Raw genomic sequence first — 20,948 nt, forward strand, 5'->3', positions numbered from 1 at the left:
AACCCTGGGCCCTGACCCTTAACCCTACTAACCCTTGGCCCTGACCCTAAAACCCTACTAACCCTGAGCCCTGACCCTAAAACCCTACTAACTCTGGGCCCTGACCCTAAAACCCTAACCCTGGGCCCTGACCCTAAAACCCCAACCCTTGGCCCTGACCCTAAAACCCTAACCCTTCGCCCTGACCCTAAAACCCTAACCCTTCGCCCTGACCCTAAAACCCTGACCCTGGGCCCTGACCCTAAAACCCTAACTCTTCGCCCTTACCCTAAATCCCTAACCCTTCGCCCTTACCCTAAAACCCTAACCCTTCGCCCTTACCCTAAAACCCTAACCCTTCACCCTTACCCTAAAACCCTAACCCTAACCCTAGTGAGCCTAGACCACACATTGCACTCCAGCCTGGGTGACAGAGCATGACTCTGTCTCAAAAAAAAAAAAAGAAAAAAGAAAAAAAGACAGAGAAAAGAAAGCCAACAAGACACCATTAGGCAAACCATTGTCAGGTTATGGGAGTTTGAGAAGGAAAGTAGAGAAAGGAGAAGAAAGCTTATTTAAACAATGGCTGAAGACTGCCTAAATCATGGGAAAGATTTAGACATCTAAATCCATGAAGCTTAAAGATTCCTAAAGAGGTTCAAACCAAATAGATACTCACCAAGTCACAATATAATCAAATAGTCAAAAGTTAAAGAAACTTTGCAGGTCAGGACAGAATCGAATAATACATTCAAAGTGCTGAAAGAAAAAAAGTGCCAGCAACTAATACTATGTCTGACAAAGCTGTCCTTCAGAAAGAAAAAAGAAATAACGTGCTTCCTCGACAAACAAAGCTGAGGGCATTCAGGACCACTAGGTCTACCTTAAAAAAATGCTTAACGGAGTTTTTCAAGTAAAAATGAATGAAGTTGGGAGCAGTGGCTCACGCCCGTAATCCCATTTTGGGAGGCTGAGGTGGGTGGATCACCTGAGGTCGGGAGGTCAAGACCAGCCTGGCCAACATGGCAAAACCCCACCCCCAGTAAAAATACAAAAAATTAGCCAGGTATGAAGGCCACTGAGATCGTGCCACTGCACTCCAGCCTGGGTGACAAGAGTCAAACTGCATTTCAAAAACAAAAAAAACAAACAAAAAAAACAAAACTTGAGGCCTGGCCTTCTGCTCCTCTCCAACCCCCACTTCTCTGGGCCCAAGCCACCTGGGCTGAGGAGGGGGTGAGGTGTGAGCCCCTGCCAGGAACTCCCTGCCCGGACCAAGTACTCGGCCCCCAGGCCTGCATTCAGTGAGGCCTCCCGTGGCGTCAGCATGTTCGTGTGGAGGAATGTGGAAGGTCACTCTGTGGCCGTGTTCCCCTGGTACTCCATCCCCTTCCTGACCCCTCCCTGCAGCCACACGAGGCCCAGCAACCTGCCAGTTACTCAGTGGCCTCCAACCAGAGAAAACAACCTGCCAAGTTGGCAGCTGTTGCTCATGAGCATCCACCAGGTGGCACAGGGAGTGTTGACCCTGGGCGGCCCCCTGGAGCCACCTGCCCTGAAAGCCCAGGGCCCGCAACCCCACACACTTTGGGGGTGGTGGAACCTGTTAAAAGCTCACCTCCCACCATGGAGGAGGAGCCCTGGGCCCCTCAGGGGAGTCCCTGCTGGACAGTGAGACAGAGAATGACCATGATGATGCTTTCCTCTCCATCATGTCTCCTGACACCCAGTTGCCTCTACCACTCAGATGATGTCAGGCCCAGTCCCTCAGTGCCCTGCGCAAGGAACAGGACTCATCTTCTGAGAAGGATGGATGCAGCCCCAACAAATGGGACAAGGACCACATCGGTGGCCCATGAGTGGCGGTCATGATCTTCAGCAAGCGGCACCAGGCCCTGGCAGGGTGCACCAGGGTCACTCCAACCAGGATATCCGGACCGTCAGCCAGATGCTGACTCTGGCCCAAAGACTTCTACTCAGTATGGAGCTCCAGGCCACTTTGCAGCCCCTGGTGAGGGAGGTGTACATACCATGAATTGTGGGACCTTCAGAGCTTTTCACTTTTCGGAAAATAGCTCCTGTTGGGGCTACAAGATGGAGTGTGAAGAGGGCCTTGGGCCACAGGAAGGTACCTGTGGACTAGGGGGAGTTCATGCACCCCTTCTTTCCCCAGAGGGGCTGGACTCAGGTGAGTATGGGAGTGGGGGCTCCTGCACTTCGACACAGGCAGCGGGAGGGTTTTCTCCCCATTCCCTCTGCACTCCCAACTTGAGCTATACTTTTTAAGAAAGTGATTCACCCTGCCTTTGCCCCCTTCCCCAGAACAGAACACGTTGATCATGGGCGATATTTTTCATTGTGCCAAACAGTTGCCATGACCGTCATTAAACCTGTTTAACACCAAATAATAAGGAAAATAAAATAAAAAATTCGGGCTTGGTGCAGAAACTCACCCCAAATAAATCACCTACCAAAATATTTACATAATGGTGGAAATATTCCAAAATTCAATATTTTGGGATTTATACACAAAAGATAAACAAATTAGAGGCCAAGAGGCTGCCAGAAGGGAAAAACGGGGCCTGGGAAGGCCGTTGTGAGGAATGAGCTGGGCCTAAAGAGGCCACTGGCAGGGGGGAGCTGGGCCTGCCGAAGCGGCCGAGAGGCAGGAGCTTTGGACTCGGGAGGCCGCAATGAGGCGAGAGCTAGCTGGGCATGGAGAGTCCGCTGTGAGTCCGCTGTGAGTCCGGGCCCGTGCAGGCCTTCGAGAGGCAGGAGGCCGGGCCTGCAAAGGCCCACTGGAGGTCAAGTTCTGGGCCTGAAGAGGCCACCAAAAGTCAAAAGCGGGGCCTGGGAAGGCCGCCAAGAGCCATGAGCTGGTCTGGGCTGAAAGAGGCCACTGGGAGGCAGGAGGAGCCGGGCCTGGAGAGGCTGACTCGAGGAAGTTTTGCACCTGGAGAGGCCGCCGAGAGGACGGAGCTGGGCCCGGGGAGGCCGACTTGCTGCTCTTCTGGGCCCAATTCCAGGCCGACTTGACGACGACTTGGGCCTGCTGGGAGCTGGGCAGGAGCTGAGTCCAAAGACGTTGTTGGGAGGCCAGAGTCAGGCCTGGAGACGCAGCCGGGAGGAAGAGCTGGGCCCGGAGAGGATGCCGGGAGGCTGCAAGTGGGTCTGGAGAGGCCGATTTGAGGAGGCCCGGCCTCCACCTCCCGCATGGCGGCCTCTGCAGGCACAGCTGTTTCTCCTGACTGCATCTCCCACCTCCCAGCAAACAAGCTTTTTTGGCTCAGCTCCCGCCTGCGTTTGTAGACCCCGAAGTTTCTGCAACCAAGCTCTTCAGACCCACATCCCACCTCCCAGTACCTGAACAGTCCCAGCTCCGGCTGGAGAACAGAGTCTGTAGGCCCTGCTGTTGCCTCCCAGGGGAGTCTCCAAGCCCAGCTCTCACCCCACCACGACCTCCCAGGCCCAAGTCGCTGCCTGCCTCACAGCAGCCCGCGTGCGACCCTGCTCCTCCCTCACGGTGGCCTGTTGAGGCAGGGGCTCACGCTGACCTCTCTCACCGTGGGAGGGGCCGGTGTGAGGCAAGGGCTCACGCCGACCTCTCTCAGCGTGGGAGGGGCCGGTGTGAGGCAAGGGGCTCACGCCGACCTCTCTCACCGTGGGAGGGGCCGGTGTGAGGCAAGGGCTCACGCCGACCTCTCTCAGCGTGGGAGGGGCCAGGGTGAGGCAAGGGGCTCACGCTGACCTCTCTCAGCGTGGGAGGGGCCGGTGTGAGGCAAGGGCTCACGCTGACCTCTCTCAGCGTGGGAGGGGCCGGTGTGAGGCAAGGGGCTCACGCTGACCTCTCTCAGCGTGGGAGGGGCCGGTGTGAGGCAAGGGCTCACGCCGACCTCTCTCAGCGTGGGAGGGGCCGGTGTGAGGCAAGGGGCTGACGCTGACCTCTCTCACCGTGGGAGGGGCTGGTGTGAGGCAAGGGCTCACGCCGACCTCTCTCAGCGTGGGAGGGGCCGGTGTGAGGCAAGGGCTCACGCTGACCTCTCTCAGCGTGGGAGGGGCCGGGGTGAGGCAAGGGCTCAGGCTGACCTCTCTCAGCGTGGGAGGGGCCGGTGCGAGGCAAGGGCTCAGGCTGACCTCTCTCAGCGTGGGAGAGGCCGGTGTGAGGCAAGGGCTCAGGCTGACCTCTCTCAGCGTGGGAGGGGCCGGTGTGAGGCAAGGGCTCAGGCTGACCTCTCTCAGCGTGGGAGGGGCCGGTGTGAGACAAGGGCTCAGGCTGACCTCTGTCAGAGTGAGAGGGGCCCGTGTGAGGCAAGGGGCTCATGCCGACCTCTCTCAGCGTGGGAGGGGCCGGTGTGAGGCAAGGGCTCACGCTGACCTCTCTCAGCGTGGGAGGGGCCGGTGTGAGGCAAGGGGCTCACGTTGACCTCTCTCAGCGTGGGAGGGGCCGGTGTGAGGCAAGGGGCTCACGTTGACCTCTCTCAGCGTGGGAGGGGCTGGTGTGAGACAAGGGCTCAGGCTGACCTCTGTCAGAGTGAGAGGGGCCCGTGTGAGGCAAGGGCTCACGCCGACCTCTCTCAGCGTGGGAGGGGCCGGTGTGAGACAAGGGCTCAGGCTGACCTCTGTCAGAGTGAGAGGGGCCCGTGTGAGGCAAGGGGCTGACGCTGACCTCTCTCACCGTGGGAGGGGCCGGTGTGAGGCAAGGGCTCACACTGACCTCTCACCGTGGGAGGGGCCGGTGTGAGGCAAGGGGCTCACGTTGACCTCTCTCAGCGTGGGAGGGGCCGGTGTGAGGCAAGGGCTCACGCCGACCTCTCTCAGCGTGGTAGGGGCCGGTGTGAGGCAAGGGGCTGACGCTGACCTCTCTCACCGTGGGAGGGGCCGGTGTGAGGCAAGGGCTCACGCCGACCTCTCTCAGCGTGGGAGGGGCCGGTGTGAGGCAAGGGGCTCACGCTGACCTCTCTCAGCGTGGGAGGGGCCGGTGTGAGGCAAGGGCTCACGCTGACCTCTCTCAGCATGGGAGGAGCCAGTGTGTGGCAGGGGCTCATGCCTCTGGGCAGGGTACCAGAGGCATGGGCATCAACAGGCCACCGTGAGGGAGGAGCTGGGCCGCATGAGGGCTGCTGGGAGGCAGGCAGGGACTTGGCCCCGGGTGGCCGCCGTGAGGGCAAGAGCTGGGCCTGGAGAGGCCCCTGGGAGGCAAGAGCGGGACCTGCAGAGGCCGTTCTCCAACCATTGCTGGGCCCGTACAGGCCACCGGGCGGCAGGAATGAGGCCCAAAGAACTTGGCTGGAGAAAGTTCGGGACCTACAAAGGCGGTTGGGAGCTGGGCAGGAGTTGAGCCAAAAGAGCTTGCTTACTTGCTGGGAGGCACGGCCGGGAGATGCCGACTTCAGGACAACTTGGGCCTGCAGAGGTCACCGGGAGGCCCAAGCTTGGCGTGGAGGAGCCCACCGACCGGAGACCATTTGGGGCCTGCAGGTGCCATTGGAGGGCAGGAGCTCATCGTGGAGGGGGCACCGTGAGGCCTGACCTGGGCCTGGGGAGCTTGGCTTGATGAAGCTGTGGGCCGACCAAGGACGCCAGGAGATGGGTAGGCACTGAGTCCAAAGAGGTTGTTGAGAGGCAGGAGTCAGGCCTGGAGACGCAGCCAGGAAGAGGAGCTTGGCCCGGAGAGGACGCCTGGAGGGTGCAAGTGGGTCTGGAGAGGCCGACTTGAGGAGGTTCTCAGCCCGGAGAGGCCGCCGGAAGGGAAAAACTGGGACTGGAAAGGCTGTTGTGAGGAATGAGCCCCATGGGCCTGAAGAGGCCACTGGCAGGCGGGAGCTGGGTGTGTAGAAGCTGCTGAAAGGTTGGGAGCTTGGCTTGGGGGGTCCACAGTGAGGCAGATGCTGGGCCTGAAGAATCTGCTTAAAAAGATTTAAGCACATTTACATTTATTAGGCACTTTATTTCCATTATTACATATATATAAATATATATACATATTATATATCCCATATATAATAAAATAATTATACAACTCACCATAATGTAGAATCAGTGGGTGTGTTAAGCTTGTTTTCCTGAAACTGGATGGTCCCACCTGAGCGTGATGGGAGAAAGTGACAGATCAATAGGTATTAGATACTCATAAGCACAGCGCAACCTAGATCCCTCACATGCACGGTTCACAACAGGGTGCGTTCTCCTATGAGAATCTAATGCTGCTGCTCATCTGAGAAGGTGGAGCTCAAGCGGGAATGTGAGCAAAGGGGAGTGGCTGTAAATACAGACGAAGCTTCCCTCACTCCCTCACTCGACACCACTCACCTCCTGCTGTGTGGCTCCCTACGGCTCCATGGCTCAGGGGTTGGGGACACCTGCTCAAGTGCATCCAAAGCGACCCTTCCCACACCAGTCTTCATAGTGGTCAAGGGCAGCAACCACTTAGCTCCCAAGGCATGTGCCTCAGCTGGCATTTCGTCACAATCAACAGTAAGTGGTAGCTTGAGTCACTGTGAGGTCACTTCCTGGAAATCACCAGCATCCCATTTCCCACTGGCAAAGAGCTCAGCACTGCCCCCTGGGAAACCAAACCTATGCCCAAATCCCATCTGTGTGGGTTTATCTCCTGGGACCCTTCCTAACATATTAGTCAGAGTCCAATCAGGAAGCATAAACCACTCAAAAGTTTAAAGTGGTAAAATTTAATACGGAGAATTATTTATTATAACAGGTGAACAGCATAATGAGAGATTGGCTAGCACAAAGTAAAGAGAACTCTAGAGAATACAGGACTAGCCCAGGCCAGGCATGGTGGCTCATGCCTGAAATTCCAGCAATTTGAGAAGCTAATGCAGGAGGATTGCTTAAGGCCAGGAGCTAGAGACCGGTCTGGACAACACAGTGAGAACCTGTCTCTATCCAAAAGAAGAAAAAAGTTAGCTGGGAGTGGTGGTGCACACTTGTAGTCCCAGCTACTCGGAATGCTGAAGTTTGAGCCTGGGAGGTCAAGGCTGCAGCGAGGCATGATTATGCCACTACAGTCCAGCCTGGTGACAGAGCAAGACCCTGTCTCAAAGAACAAAACAACAACAACCATTTACAGACAGAAAAGAGATAGAGCTAATAAGCTAAGGAAAGATGTTGAAATGTGACAAGTAAAGTAATATGAGGTCTTTTATCTATTTAAAATAATCAAACAAAAAATGACTTACTAAATTATAATACCCTGTGCTGGCAAAGGTGCAGTGAAATGGGCACTTTCTTATACTATGAGGGGTGTTTAAATTGTGTATAAGCCTTCCCGGGTAAAGCTTGTCAATTTTTTAAAATAATGGAGACAGGGTCTCACCATACTGCCATACTGCCTCCTCCAACTCTTGGCCTCAAGCAATCCTCCTCTCTTAGCCTCCCAAAGTGCTAAGATTATAGCTGGGAGGCACCCAAAACCCTGTCAATTTACATCAAGGGTAATGAGAATGTCCATTCACCATGACTCACAGTAATCTTACTTCTGGGGAGACAATTCAATCTAAACAAAAGGTCATCTGTACACACACAGTAAAAATCTGGGAGTAACTGAAGACAGAGTTGGTAAGTGAAATAAGAAACAGTTCTAACAAATTAAACTATGGTATCAATAGGCACCTGGTATAAAAGGTCAGTTGATGTTAGCTGCTACTTTTTTGTTGTTTTGAGACAGGGTCTCACTCTGTCACCCAGGCTGGAGTGCAGAGGCCTGATCATGACTCACTGCAGTCTCAGCCTCCCTGGGCTTGAGTGATCCTCCCACCTCAGCCTCCCAAGTAGCTGGGACTACAGGAACGTGCCACCACACTAGGCTAATTCATGTATTTTTCTGTAGGGATGGTGACTCCCCCTTTGTTTCCAAGGCCTATCGCAAACTCTTGGCCTCAAGCCATCCTCCTGCCTCAGCCTCCCAAAGTGTTGCGATTACCAGTGTGAGCCACCACACCTGGCCAGCTGCTACTTTTAGTAATATTATTATTATTCTTCCACTCCATTAAAAATTATTATTTTCAAGGCTATGCAACAGTATGCATCCTACAGCGTAATTGTAAAAACATATACAGTTGCCGTCCCTCAGTATACAGAATTAGTTACAGCCCCCCATCTCTGCATATACCAAAATCCATGCTTACTCACGTTTCGCTGTCACCCCTCTGGAATCCACGTATACGAAAATACCAAATATTAGGTGGGCATAGAGGCAAGCACCTGTAGTCTCAGCCACGTGGGAGGTTGAGATGGGAGGATCGCTTCAGCCTGGAAGGTTGAGGCTGCAGTCAGCTGCGATAGCACTACTACCCTCCAGCCTTGCACAACAGAGGGAGACCCTGTCTCAGAAAAAAAAAAAACAAAATAAAACAGGTTAGAAATTGTAATGAGGTCTGTTGGGCAAAATTCCATATAAGCATAGTATAAATTAATAAAGCAAATCGTGATAAATTAGTACGATTGACTTTCTGGAGTTTCTGACAATAAAAGTAAGGAAAATGCAGAACACAAAGACAGAGAGTAAAAAGAGAAATTAGGAAAGCATTCTACATGTTTAACAGGACGACACTGGCCGTGTTCGTGCAGCGGCAGTATGTCGTGACATGACATACTTTGGAGAGAAGTTAACAGATGAGGAAGTTGATAAAAATCATCAGAGAAGCAAAATACTGGTAGCGACACTCAAGGAAACCACGAAATTTCCATAACTTATGTCAGCAAAGTGGGAATATTGTACAGTGTGTGTTGAAGTTCCTATACAACATTGTTTATCTGCCGTTTGTTTGTTTGTAAGGAATGTATATACTAAAAGTTCTTCTTGCTGTCAAAAGAATATGTGTGAATAAGTCATTTTAACTTATTCTTCTGTTTTTCTTTTATCTTCCTGCCATCATCCCACAGCCTTACTTTAGAAATTTTTTCTTTAGAAAATTGAACAAGTGCTCCTTGTGGTGGCACATACCTCGAGGATGGGAGGCAGGGGTGGAAGGGTCACTTGAGGCCATTAGTTTGACACCAGCCTGGCCAACAAAGTGAGACCCCATGTCTGCAAAACAATTTAAAAATTAGCCAAGTATCGTCATGTATACCTACAGTCCCAGCTACCTCAACTTACGGAGAAAGTTCAGGGCCTGGAGAGAAGGCTGGGAGGCAGGAGCTGGGTCTAAAGAGGCCATTGTAACGATGGAGCTGTGCCTGTGGAGGCTGTTGTGAGGCAGTAGGCTCATCTGCAGAGACTGCCGTGAGGTAGGGTATGGGCCTCAATAGGCCATTGTGAGTCATGAGCTTGGTCTGTAGAGGCTGACTGGAGAGAGTTCTGGGCCTGGCGAGGCTGCCGGGAGGTAGGAGCTGGGCCAAAAGATTTAAGCACATTTACGTTTATTAGGCACTTCATTTCCATTATTACACTGGAATATATAATAAAATAATTATAGAACTCACCATCATGTAGAACCAGTGGGCGTGTTAAGCTTGTTTTCCTGAAACTGGATGGTCCCACCTGAGCGTGATGGGAGAAAGTGACAGATCAATAGGTATTAGATTCTCATAAGAACAGTGCAACCTAGATCCCTCACATGCACGGTTCACAACAGGGTGCGTTCTCCTATGAGAATCTAATGCTGCTGCTCATCTGAGAAGGTGGAGCTCAGGCGGGAATGTGAGCAAAGGGGAGTGGCTGTAAATATAGACGAAGCTTCCCTCACTCCCTCACTCGACACCACTCACCCGCTGTGTGGCTCCTTACGGCTCTATGGCTCAGGGGTTGGGGACCCCTGCTCAAGTGCATCCAAAGCGACCCTTCCCACACCACTCCTCATAGTAGTCAAGGGCAACAACCATTTAGCTCCCAAGGCATGTGCCTCAGCTGGCATTGTGTCACAATCAACAGTAAGTGGTAGCTTGAGTCACTGTGAGGTCACTTCCTGGAAATCACCCTAACCCTGGGCCCTGACCCTAAAACCCAAACCCTGGGCCATGACCCTAACACCCTAACCCTGGGCCCTGACCCTAAAACCCTAACCCTGGGCCCTGACCCTAAAAACCTAACCCTGGGCCCTGGCCCTGACCCTAAAACCCTAAACCTGGGCCCTGGCCATGACCCTAAAACAATAACCCTCGGCCCTGGCCCTGACCGAAAAACCCTAACGCTGGGCCCAGGCCCTGAACCTAAAACCCTAACCCTGGGCCCTGTCCCTGAGCCTAAAACCCTAACCCTGGGCCCTGGCCCTGACCCTCAAACCCTAACCCTGGGCCCTGGCCCTCAGCCTAAAACCCTAACCCTGGGACCTGGCCATGAGCCTAAAACCCTAACCGTGGGCCCTGGCCCTGAGCCTACAACGGTAACCCTGCGCCCTGGCCCTGACCCTAAAACCCTAACCCTGGGCCCTGGCCCTGAGCCTAAAACCCTAAACCTGGGCCCTGGCCCTGAGCCTAAAACCCTAACCCTGGGCCCTGGCCATGAGCCTAAAACCCTAACCGTGGGCCCTGGCCCTGACTCTAAAACCCTAACCCTGGGCCCTGGCCCTGAGTCTAAAACCCTAACCCTGGGCCCTGGCCCTGACCCTAAAACCCTAACCCTGGGCCCTCACCGTGAGCCTAAAACCCTATCCCTGGGCCCTGGCCCTGAGCCTAAAACCCTATCCCTGGGCCCTAGCCCTGAGCCTAAAACCCTAACCCTAGGCCCTGACCCTTACCCTAAAACCCTAACCCTGGGCCCTGACCCTAAAACAACCCTAACCCTGGGCCCTGACCCTAAAACAACCCTAACCCTGGACCCTGACCCTAAAACAACCCTAACCCTGGGCCCTGACCCTAAAACAACCCTAACCCTGGGCCCGGACCCTAAAACAAGCCTAACCCTGGGCCCTGACCCTAAAACAAGCCTAACCCTGGACCCTGACCCAAAAACAAGCCTAACCCTGGGCCCTGACCCTAAAACAACCTTAACCCTGGGCCCTGACCCTAAAACAACCCTAACCCTGGGCCCTGGCCCAAATTGTAATGAGGTCTGTTGGGCAAAATTCCATATAAGCATAGTATAAATTAATGAAGCAAATCGTGATAAATTAGTACGATTGACTTTCTGGAGTTTCTGACAATAAAAGTAAGGAAAATGCAGAACACAAAGACAGAGAGTAAAAAGAGAAATTAGGAAAGCATTCTACATGTTTAATAGGAAGACACTGGCCGTGTTTGTGCAGCGGCAGTATGTCGTGACATGACATACTTTGGAGAGAAGTTAACAGATGAGGAAGTTGATAAAAATCATCAGAGAAGCAAAATACTGGTAGCGACACTCAAGGAAACCACGAAATTTCCATAACTTATGTCAGCAAAGTGGGAATATTGTACAGTGTGTGTTGAAGTTCCTATACAACATTGTTTATCTGCCGTTTGTTTGTTTGTAAGGAATGTATATACTAAAAGTTCTTCTTGCTGTCAAAAGAATATGTGTGAATAAGTCATTTTAACTTATTCTTCTGTTTTTCTTTTATCTTCCTGCCATCATCCCACAGCCTTACTTTAGAAATTTTTTCTTTAGAAAATTAAACAAGTGCCCCTTGTGGTGGCACATACCTCGAGGATGGGAGGCAGGGGTGGAAGGGTCACTTGAGGCCATTAGTTTGACACCAGCCTGGCCAACAAAGTGAGACCCCATGTCTGCAAAACAATTTAAAAATTAGCCAAGTATCGTCATGTATACCTACAGTCCCAGCTACCTCAACTTACGGAGAAAGTTCAGGGCCTGGAGAGAAGGCTGGGAGGCAGGAGCTGGGTCTAAAGAGGCCATTGTAACGATGGAGCTGTGCCTGTGGAGGCTGTTGTGAGGCAGTAGGCTCATCTGCGGAGACTGCCGTGAGGTAGGGTATGGGCCTAAATAGGCCATTGTGAGTCATGAGCTTGGTCTGTAGAGGCTGACTGGAGAGAGTTCTGGGCCTGGCGAGGCTGCCGGGAGGTAGGAGCTGGGCCAAAAGATTTAAGCACATTTACGTTTATTAGGCACTTCATTTCCATTATTACACTGGAATATATAATAAAATAATTATAGAACTCACCATCATGTAGAATCAGTGGGCGTGTTAAGCTTGTTTTCCTGAAACTGGATGGTCCCACCTGAGCGTGATGGGAGAAAGTGACAGATCAATAGGTATTAGATTCTCATAAGAACAGGGCAACCTAGATCCCTCACATGCACGGTTCACAACAGGGTGCGTTCTCCTATGAGAATCTAATGCTGCTGCTCATCTGAGAAGGTGGAGCTCAGGCGGGAATGTGAGCAAAGGGGAGTGGCTGTAAATATAGACGAAGCTTCCCTCACTCCCTCACTCGACACCACTCACCTGCTGTGTGGCTCCTTACGGCTCCATGGCTCAGGGGTTGGGGACCCCTGCTCAAGTGCATCCAAAGCGACCCTTCCCACACCAGTCCTCATAGTAGTCAAGGGCAACAACCATTTAGCTCCCAAGGCATGTGCCTCAGCTGGCATTGCGTCACAATCAACAGTAAGTGGTAGCTTGAGTCACTGTGAGGTCACTTCCTGGAAATCACCCTAACCCTGGGCCCTGACCCTAAAACCCTAACCCTGGGCCATGACCCTAAAACCCTAACCCTGGGCCCTGACCCTAAAACCCTAACCCTGGGCCCTGACCCTAAAAACCTAACCCTGGGCCCTGGTCCTGACCTTAAAACCCTAACCCTGGGCCCTGGCCATGACCCTAAAACAATAACCCTGGGCCCTGGCCCTGACCCTAAAACCTTAACGCTAGGCCCAGGCCCTGAACCTAAAACCCTAACCCTGGGCCCTGGCCCTGAGCCTAAAACCCTAACCCTGGGCCCTGGCCCTGACCCTCAAACCCTAACCCTGGGCCCTGGCCCTGAGCCTAAAACCCTAACCCTGGGCCCTGGCCCTGAGCCTACAACGGTAACCCTGCACCCTGGCCCTGACCCTAAAACCCTAACCCTGGGCCCTGGCCCTGAGCCTAAAACCCTAAACCTGGGCCCTGGCCCTGAGCCTAAAACCCTAACCCTGGGCCCTGGCCATGAGCCTAAAACCCTAACCGTGGGCCCTGGCCCTGACTCTAAAACCCTAACCCTGGGCCCTGGCCCTGAGTCTAAAACCCTAACCCTGGGCCCTGGCCCTCACCCTAAAACCCTAACCCTGGGCCCTCACCATGAGCCTAAAACCCTAACCCTGGGCCCTGGCCGTGACCCTAAAACCCTATCCCTGGGCCCTAGCCCTGAGCCTAAAACCCTAACCCTAGGCCCTGGCCCTTACCCTCAAACCCTAACCCTGGGCCCTGACCCTAAAACAACCCTAACCCTGGGCCCTGACACTAAAACAACCCTAACCCTGGACCCTGACCCTAAAACAACCCTAACCCTGGACCCTGACCCTAAAACAACCCTAAGCCTGGGCCCGGACCCTAAAACAAGCCTAACCCTGGGCCCTGACCCTAAAACAAGCCTAACCCTGGGCCCTGACCCAAAAACAAGCCTAACCCTGGGCCCTGACCCTAAAACAACCCTAACCCTGGGCCCTGACCCTAAAACAACCCTAAACCTGGGCCCTGACCCCAAAACAACCATAACCCTGGGCCCTGACCCTAAAACAATCCTAGCCCTGGGCCCTCACCCAAAAACAACCCTAACAATGGGACCTGACCCTAAAAAAACCCTAAACCTCGGCCTTAACCCTAAAACAACCCTAACCCTGGGCCCTGACACTAAAACAAACCTAATCCTGGGCCCTGACCCTAAACCAACCCTAACCCTGGGACCTGACCCTAAAACAACCCTAGCCCTGGGCCCTGACCCTAAACCAACCCCAACCCTGGGCCCTGACCCTAAAACAACCCTAACCCTGGGCCCTGAGCCTAAAACCCTAACCCTGGGCCCTGGCCCTGAGCCTAAAACCCTAACCCTGGGCCCTGGCCCAGAGCCTAAAACCCTAAACCTGGGCCCGGGCCCTGAGCCTAAAACCCTAACCCTGGGCCTTGACCCTTACACTAAAACCCTCAACCTGGGCCCTGGCCATGATCATAAAACCCTAACCGTGGGCCCTGACCCTAAAACAACCCTAACCCTGGGCCCTGACCGTAAAACAACCCTAACCCTGGGCCCTGACCCTCAAACAACCCTAACCCTGGGCCCTGACCCTAAAACAACAATAACCATGGGTCCTGACCCTCAAACAACCCTAACCCTGGGCCCTGGCCCTGACACTAAAACAACCCTAACCCTGGGCCCTGGCACTGACCCTGAAACAACCCTATCCCTGGGCCCTGGCCCTGACCCTAAAACCCTAACCCTGGGCCCTGGACCTGAGCCTAAAAAACTAACCCTGGGCCCTGACCCTAAAGCAACCATAATTTTGGGCCCTGGCCCTCACCCTAAAACAAGCCTAACCCTGGGCCCTGGCCCTGACCCTAAAACAACCCTAACCCTGGGCCCTGACCCTAAAACAACCCTAACCCTGGGCCTTGACCCTAAAACAACCCTAAACCTGGGCCCTGACCCTAAAACAACCCTAACCCTGGGCCCTGACCCTAAAACAACCCTAACCCTGGGCCCTGACCCTAAAACAACCCTAACCCTGGGCCCTGACCCTAAAACAACCCTAACCCTGGGCCCTGACCCTAAAACAACCATAACCCTGGGCCCTGACCCTAAAACAATCCTAGCCCTGGGCCCTCACCCTAAAACAACCCTAACAATGGGCCCTGACCATAAAACAACCCTAAACCTCGGCCCTAACCCTAAAACAACCCTAACCCTGGGCCCTGACCCTAAAACAACCCTAACCCTGGGCCCTGACCCTAAATCAACCCTAACCCTGGTCCCTGACCCTAAAACAACCCTAACGCTGGGCCCTGACCCTAAAACAACCCTAACCCTGGACCCTGACCCTAAAACAACACTCACCCTGGGCCCTGGCCCTGACCCTAACACAACCCTATCCCTGGGCCCTGGCCCTGACCCTAAAACCCTAGCCCTGGGCCCTGGCCCTGACCCTAAAACCCTAACCCTGGGCCCTGGCCCTAAAACAACCCTAACCCGGGACCCTGACCCTAAAACAAGCCTAACCCTGGGCCCTGACCCTAAAACAACCCTAACCCTGGGCCCTGACACTAAAACGACCCTAACCCTGGGCCCTGACACTAAAACAACCCTTACCCTGGGCCCTGACCCTAAAACAACCCTAACCCTGGGCCCTGACCCTAAAACAACCCTAACCCTTTGCCCTGACCCTAAATCAACCCTATCCCTGGTCCCTGACCCTAAAACAACCCTAACCCTGGGCCCAGACCCGAAAACAACCCTAACCCTGGGCCCTGACCCTAAAACAAGCCTAACCCTGGGCCCTGGCCCTGACCCTAAAACCACCCTAACCCTGGGTCCTTGTCCTGACCCTCAAACAACCCTAACCCTGGGCCCTGGCCCTGACCCTAAAACAACCCTAACCCTGGGCCCTGGCCCTGACCCTAAAACAACCCTAACCCTGGGCCCAGGCCTTGAACCTAAAACCACCCTAAACCTGGGCCCTGGCCCTGACCCTAAAACAAGCCTAACCCTGGGCCCTGGCCCTGACCCTAAAACAACCCTAACCCTGGGCCCTGGCCCTGACCCTAAAACAAGCCTAACCCTGGGCCCTGGCCCTGACCCAAAACAAGCCTAACCCTGGGCCCTGGCCCTTTCCCTAAAACAACCCTAATCCTGGGCCTTGGCCCTGACCCTCAAACAACCCAAACCCTGGGCCCTGGCCCTGACGCTAAAACAAACTCAACGCTGGGCCCTCACCCTAAAACAACGCTAACCCTGGGCCCTGACCCTAAAACAACCCTAACCCTAGGCCCTGACCCTAAAACAACCCTAACCCCGGGCCCTGACCCTAAAACAACCCTAACCCTGGGCCCTGATCCTAAAACAAGCCTAACCCTGGGCCCCGACCCTAAAAAAACCCTAACCCTGGGCCCAGGCACTAAAACAAGCCTAACCCTGGGCGCAGGTCCTGACCCTAAAACAACCGTAACCCTGGGCCCTGGCCCTGACCCTACAACAACCCTTACACTGGGCCCTGGCCCTGACCCTAAAACAAGTCGAACCCTGGGCCCTGGCCTTGACCCTAAAACAAGCCTAACCCTGGGCCCTGGCCCTGACCCTAAAACAACCCTAACCCTGGGCCCTGGCCCTGACCCTAAAACAAGCCTAAACCTGGGCCCTGGCCCTGACCCTAAAACAAGCCTAACCCTGGGCCCTGGCCCTGACCCTAAAACAAGAATAACCCTGGGCCGTGGCCCTGACCCTAAAACAACCCTAACCCTGGGCCCTGGCCCTGACCCTAAAACAACCCTAACCCTGGGCCCTGACCCTGACCCTAAAACAACCCTAAACCTGGGCCCTGGCCCTGACCTAAAACAACCCTAACCCTGGGCCCTGGCCCTGACCTAAAACAACCCTGACCCTGGGCCCTGGCCCTGACCCTAAAACAACCCTAACCCTGGGCCCTGACACTAAAACAAGCCTATCCCTGGGCCCAGGTCCTGACCCTATAACAACCCTAACCCTGGGCCCTGGCCCCGACCCTAAAACAACCCTAACCCTGGGCCCTGGCCCTGACCCTAAAGCAACCCTAACCCTGGGCCCTGGCCCAAATTGTAATGCGGTCTGTTGGGCAAAATTCCATATAAGCATAGTATAAATTAATAAAGCAAATCGTTATAAATTACTACGATTGATTTCTGGAGTTTCTGAGAATAAAAGTAAGGAAAATGCAGAACACAAAGACAGAGAGTAAAAGGAGAAATTAGGAAAGCATTCTACATGTTTAATAGGAAGACACTGGCCGTGTTCCTGCAGCGGCAGTATGTCGTGACATGACATACTTTGGAGAGAAGTTAACAGATGAGGAAGTTGATAAAAATCATCAGAGAAGCAAAATACTGGTAGCGACACTCAAGGAAACCACGAAATTTCCATAACTTATGTCAGCAAAGTGGGAATATTGTACAGTGTGTGTTGAAGTTCCTATACAACATTGTTTATCTGCCGTTTGTTTGTTTGTAAGGAATGTATATACTAACAGTTCTTCTTGCTGTCAAAAGCATATGTGTGAATAAGTCATTTTAACTTATTCTTCTGTTTTTCTTTTATCTTCCTGCCATCATCCACAGCCTTACTTTAGAAATTTTTTCTTTAGAAAATTGAACAAGTGCCCCTTGTGGTGGCACATACCTCGAGGATGGGAGGCAGGGGTGGAAGGGTCACTTGAGGCCATTAGTTTGACAGCAGCCTGGCCAACAAAGTGAGACCCCATGTCTGCAAAACAATTTAAAAATTAGCCAAGTATCCTCATGTATACCTACAGTCCCAGCTACCTCAACTTACGGAGAAAGTTCAGGGCCTGGAGAGAAGGCTGGGAGGCAGGAGCTGGGTCTAAAGAGGCCATTGTAACGACGGAGCTGTGCCTGTGGAGGCTGTTGTGAGGCAGTAGGCTCATCTGCGGAGACTGCCGTGAGGTAGGGTATGGGCCTAAATAGGCCATTGTGAGTCATGAGCTTGGTCTGTAGAGGCTGACTGGAGAGAGTTCTGGGCCTGGCGAGGCTGCCGGGAGGTAGGAGCTGGGCCAAAAGATTTAAGCACATTTACGTTTATTAGGCACTTCATTTCCATTATTACACTGGAATATATAATAAAATAATTATAGAACTCACCATAATGTAGAATCAGTGGGCGTGTTAAGCTTGTTTTCCTGAAACTGGATGGTCCCACCTGAGCGTGATGGGAGAAAGTGACAGATCAATAGGTATTAGATTCTCATAAGAACAGCGCAACCTAGATCCCTCACATGCACGGTTCACAACAGGGTGCGTTCTCCTATGAGAATCTAATGCTGCTGCTCATCTGAGAAGGTGGAGCTCAGGCGGAAATGTGAGCAAAGGGGAGTGGCTGTAAATACAGACGAAGCTTCCCTCACTCCCTCACTCGACACCACTCACCTGCTGTGTGGCTCCTTATGGCTCCATGGCTCAGGGGTTGGGGACCCCTGCTCAAGTGCATCCAAAGCGACCCTTCCCACACCAGTCTTCATAGTAGTCAAGTGCAGCAACCACTTAGCTCCCAAGGCGTGTGCCTCAGCTGGCATTTCATCACAATCAACAGTAAGTGGTAGCTTGAGTCATTGTGAGGTCACTTCCTGGAAATCACCCTAACCCTGGGCCCCGGGCCCTGACCCTAAAACCCTAACCCTGGGCCCCGGTCCCTGACCCTAAAACCCTAACCCTGGGCCCCGGGACCTGACCCTAAAGCCCTAACCATGGGCCCCGGGCCCGGACCCTGAAGCCCTAACCCTAGGCCCCGGGCAATGACCCTGAAGCCCTAACCCTGGGCCCCAGGCCCTGACCCTGAAGCCCTAACCCTGGGCCCGGGGCCATGACCCTGAAGCCCAAACCCTGGGCCCCGGGCACTGACCCTGAAGCCCTAACCCTGGGCCCCGGGCCCGGATCCTGAAGCCCTAACCCTGGGCCCCGGGCCCTGACCCTGAAGCCCTAACACTGGGCCCTGGGCACTGACCCTGAAACCCTAACCCTGGGCGCCGGGCCCTGACCCTGAAGCCCTAACCCTGGGCCCCGGGCCCTGGCCTTGAAGCCCTAACCCTGGGCCCCGGGCCCTGGCCCTAAAGCCCTAACCTTGGGCCCTAGCCCTGAACTTAAACAAGCCTAAACCTAGGCCCTGGCCCTGACCCTAAATCAACCCTAACCCTGGGCACTGGCCCTGACCCTAAAACAAACCTAACCCTGGGCCCTGGCCCTGACCCTAAAACAAGCCTAACCCTGGGCCCTGGCCCTGACCCTAAAACAAGCCTAACCCTGGGCCCTGGCCCTGACCCTAAAACAACCCTAACCCTGGGCCCTGACCCTAAAACAACCCTAACCCTGGGCCGTGACCCTAAAACAACCCTAACTCTGGGCCCTGACATTAAAACAACCCTAACCCTGGGCCCTGGCCCAAATTGTAATGAGGTCTGTTGGGCAAAATTCCATATAAGCATAGTGTAAATTAATAAAGCAAATCGTGATAAATTAGTACGATTGACTTTCTGGAGTTTCTGACAATAAAAGTAAGGAAAATGCAGAACACAAAGACAGAGAGTAAAAAGAGAAATTAGGAAAGCATTCTACATGTTTAATAGGACGACACTGGCCGTGTTCGTGCAGCGGCAGTATGTCGTGTCATGACATACTTTGGAGAGAAGTTAACAGATGAGGAAGTTGATAAAAATCATCAGAGAAGCAAAATACTGGTAGCGACACTCAAGGAAACCACGAAATTTCCATAACTTATGTCAGCAAAGTGGGAATATTGTACAGTGTGTGTTGAAGTTCCTATACAACATTGTTTATCTGCCGTTTGTTTGTTTGTAAGGAATGTATATACTAAAAGTTCTTCTTGCTGTCAAAAGAATATGTGTGAATAAGTCATTTTAACTTATTCTTCTGTTTTTCTTTTATCTTCCTGCCATCATCCCACAGCCTTACTTTAGAAATTTTTTCTTTAGAAAATTGAACAAGTGCTCCTTGTGGTGGCACATACCTCGAGGATGGGAGGCAGGGGTGGAAGGGTCACTTGAGGCCATTAGTTTGACAGCAGCCTGGCCAACAAAGTGAGACCCCATGTCTGCAAAACAATTTAAAAATTAGCCAAGTATCGTCATGTATACCTACAGTCCCAGCTACCTCAACTTACGGAGAAAGTTCAGGGCCTGGAGAGAAGGCTGGGAGGCAGGAGCTGGGTCTAAAGAGGCCATTGTAACGATGGAGCTGTGCCTGTGGAGGCTGTTGTGAGGCAGTAGGCTCATCTGCGGAGACTGCCGTGAGGTAGGGTATGGGCCTAAATAGGCCATTGTGAGTCATGAGCTTGGTCTGTAGAGGCTGACTGGAGAGAGTTCTGGGCCTGGCGAGGCTGCCGGGAGGTAGGAGCTGGGCCAAAAGATTTAAGCACATTTACGTTTATTAGGCACTTCATTTCCATTATTACACTGGAATATATAATAAAATAATTATAGAACTCACCATCATGTAGAATCAGTGGGCGTGTTAAGCTTGTTTTCCTGAAACTGGATGGTCCCACCTGAGCGTGATGGGAGAAAGTGACAGATCAATAGGTATTAGATTCTCATAAGAACAGCGCAACCTAGATCCCTCACATGCACGGTTCACAACAGGGTGCGTTCTCCTATGAGAATCTAATGCTGCTGCTCATCTGAGAAGGTGGAGCTCAGGCGGGAATGTGAGCAAAGGGGAGTGGCTGTAAATATAGACGAAGCTTCCCTCACTCCCTCACTCGACACCACTCACCCGCTGTGTGGCTCCTTACGGCTCTATGGCTCAGGGGTTGGGGACCCCTGCTCAAGTGCATCCAAAGCGACCCTTCCCACACCACTCCTCATAGTAGTCAAGGGCAACAACCATTTAGCTCCCAAGGCATGTGCCTCAGCTGGCATTGTGTCACAATCAACAGTAAGTGGTAGCTTGAGTCACTGTGAGGTCACTTCCTGGAAATCACCCTAACCCTGGGCCCTGACCCTAAAACCCAAACCCTGGGCCATGACCCTAAAACCCTAACCCTGGGCCCTGACCCTAAAACCCTAACCCTGGGCCCTGACCCTAAAAACCTAACCCTGGGCCCTGGCCCTGACCCTAAAACCCTAAACCTGGGCCCTGGCCATGACCCTAAAACAATAACCCTCGGCCCTGGCCCTGACCGAAAAACCCTAACGCTGGGCCCAGGCCCTGAACCTAAAACCCTAACCCTGGGCCCTGTCCCTGAGCCTAAACCCTAACCCTGGGCCCTGGCCCTGACCCTCAAACCCTAACCCTGGGCCCTGGCCCTCAGCCTAAAACCCTAACCCAGGGCCCTGGCCCTGTGCCTACAACGGTAACCCTGCGCCCTGGCCCTGACCCTAAAACCCT

At 53.3% G+C, this 20,948-nt stretch overlaps 1 pseudogene; it reads right to left on the reverse strand.

Annotated features, from left to right (window-relative positions):
- Nucleotides 1-2,316: 2,316 nt before the first annotated feature.
- LOC129527807 (F-box only protein 25-like) overlaps nucleotides 2,317-20,948 on the reverse strand; it is a 76,232-nt pseudogene continuing 57,600 nt past the window's right edge.

This window comes from Gorilla gorilla, chromosome 18, assembly GCF_029281585.2.
Source record: "Gorilla gorilla gorilla isolate KB3781 chromosome 18, NHGRI_mGorGor1-v2.1_pri, whole genome shotgun sequence".
Taxonomy (NCBI): Eukaryota; Metazoa; Chordata; class Mammalia; order Primates; family Hominidae; genus Gorilla; species Gorilla gorilla.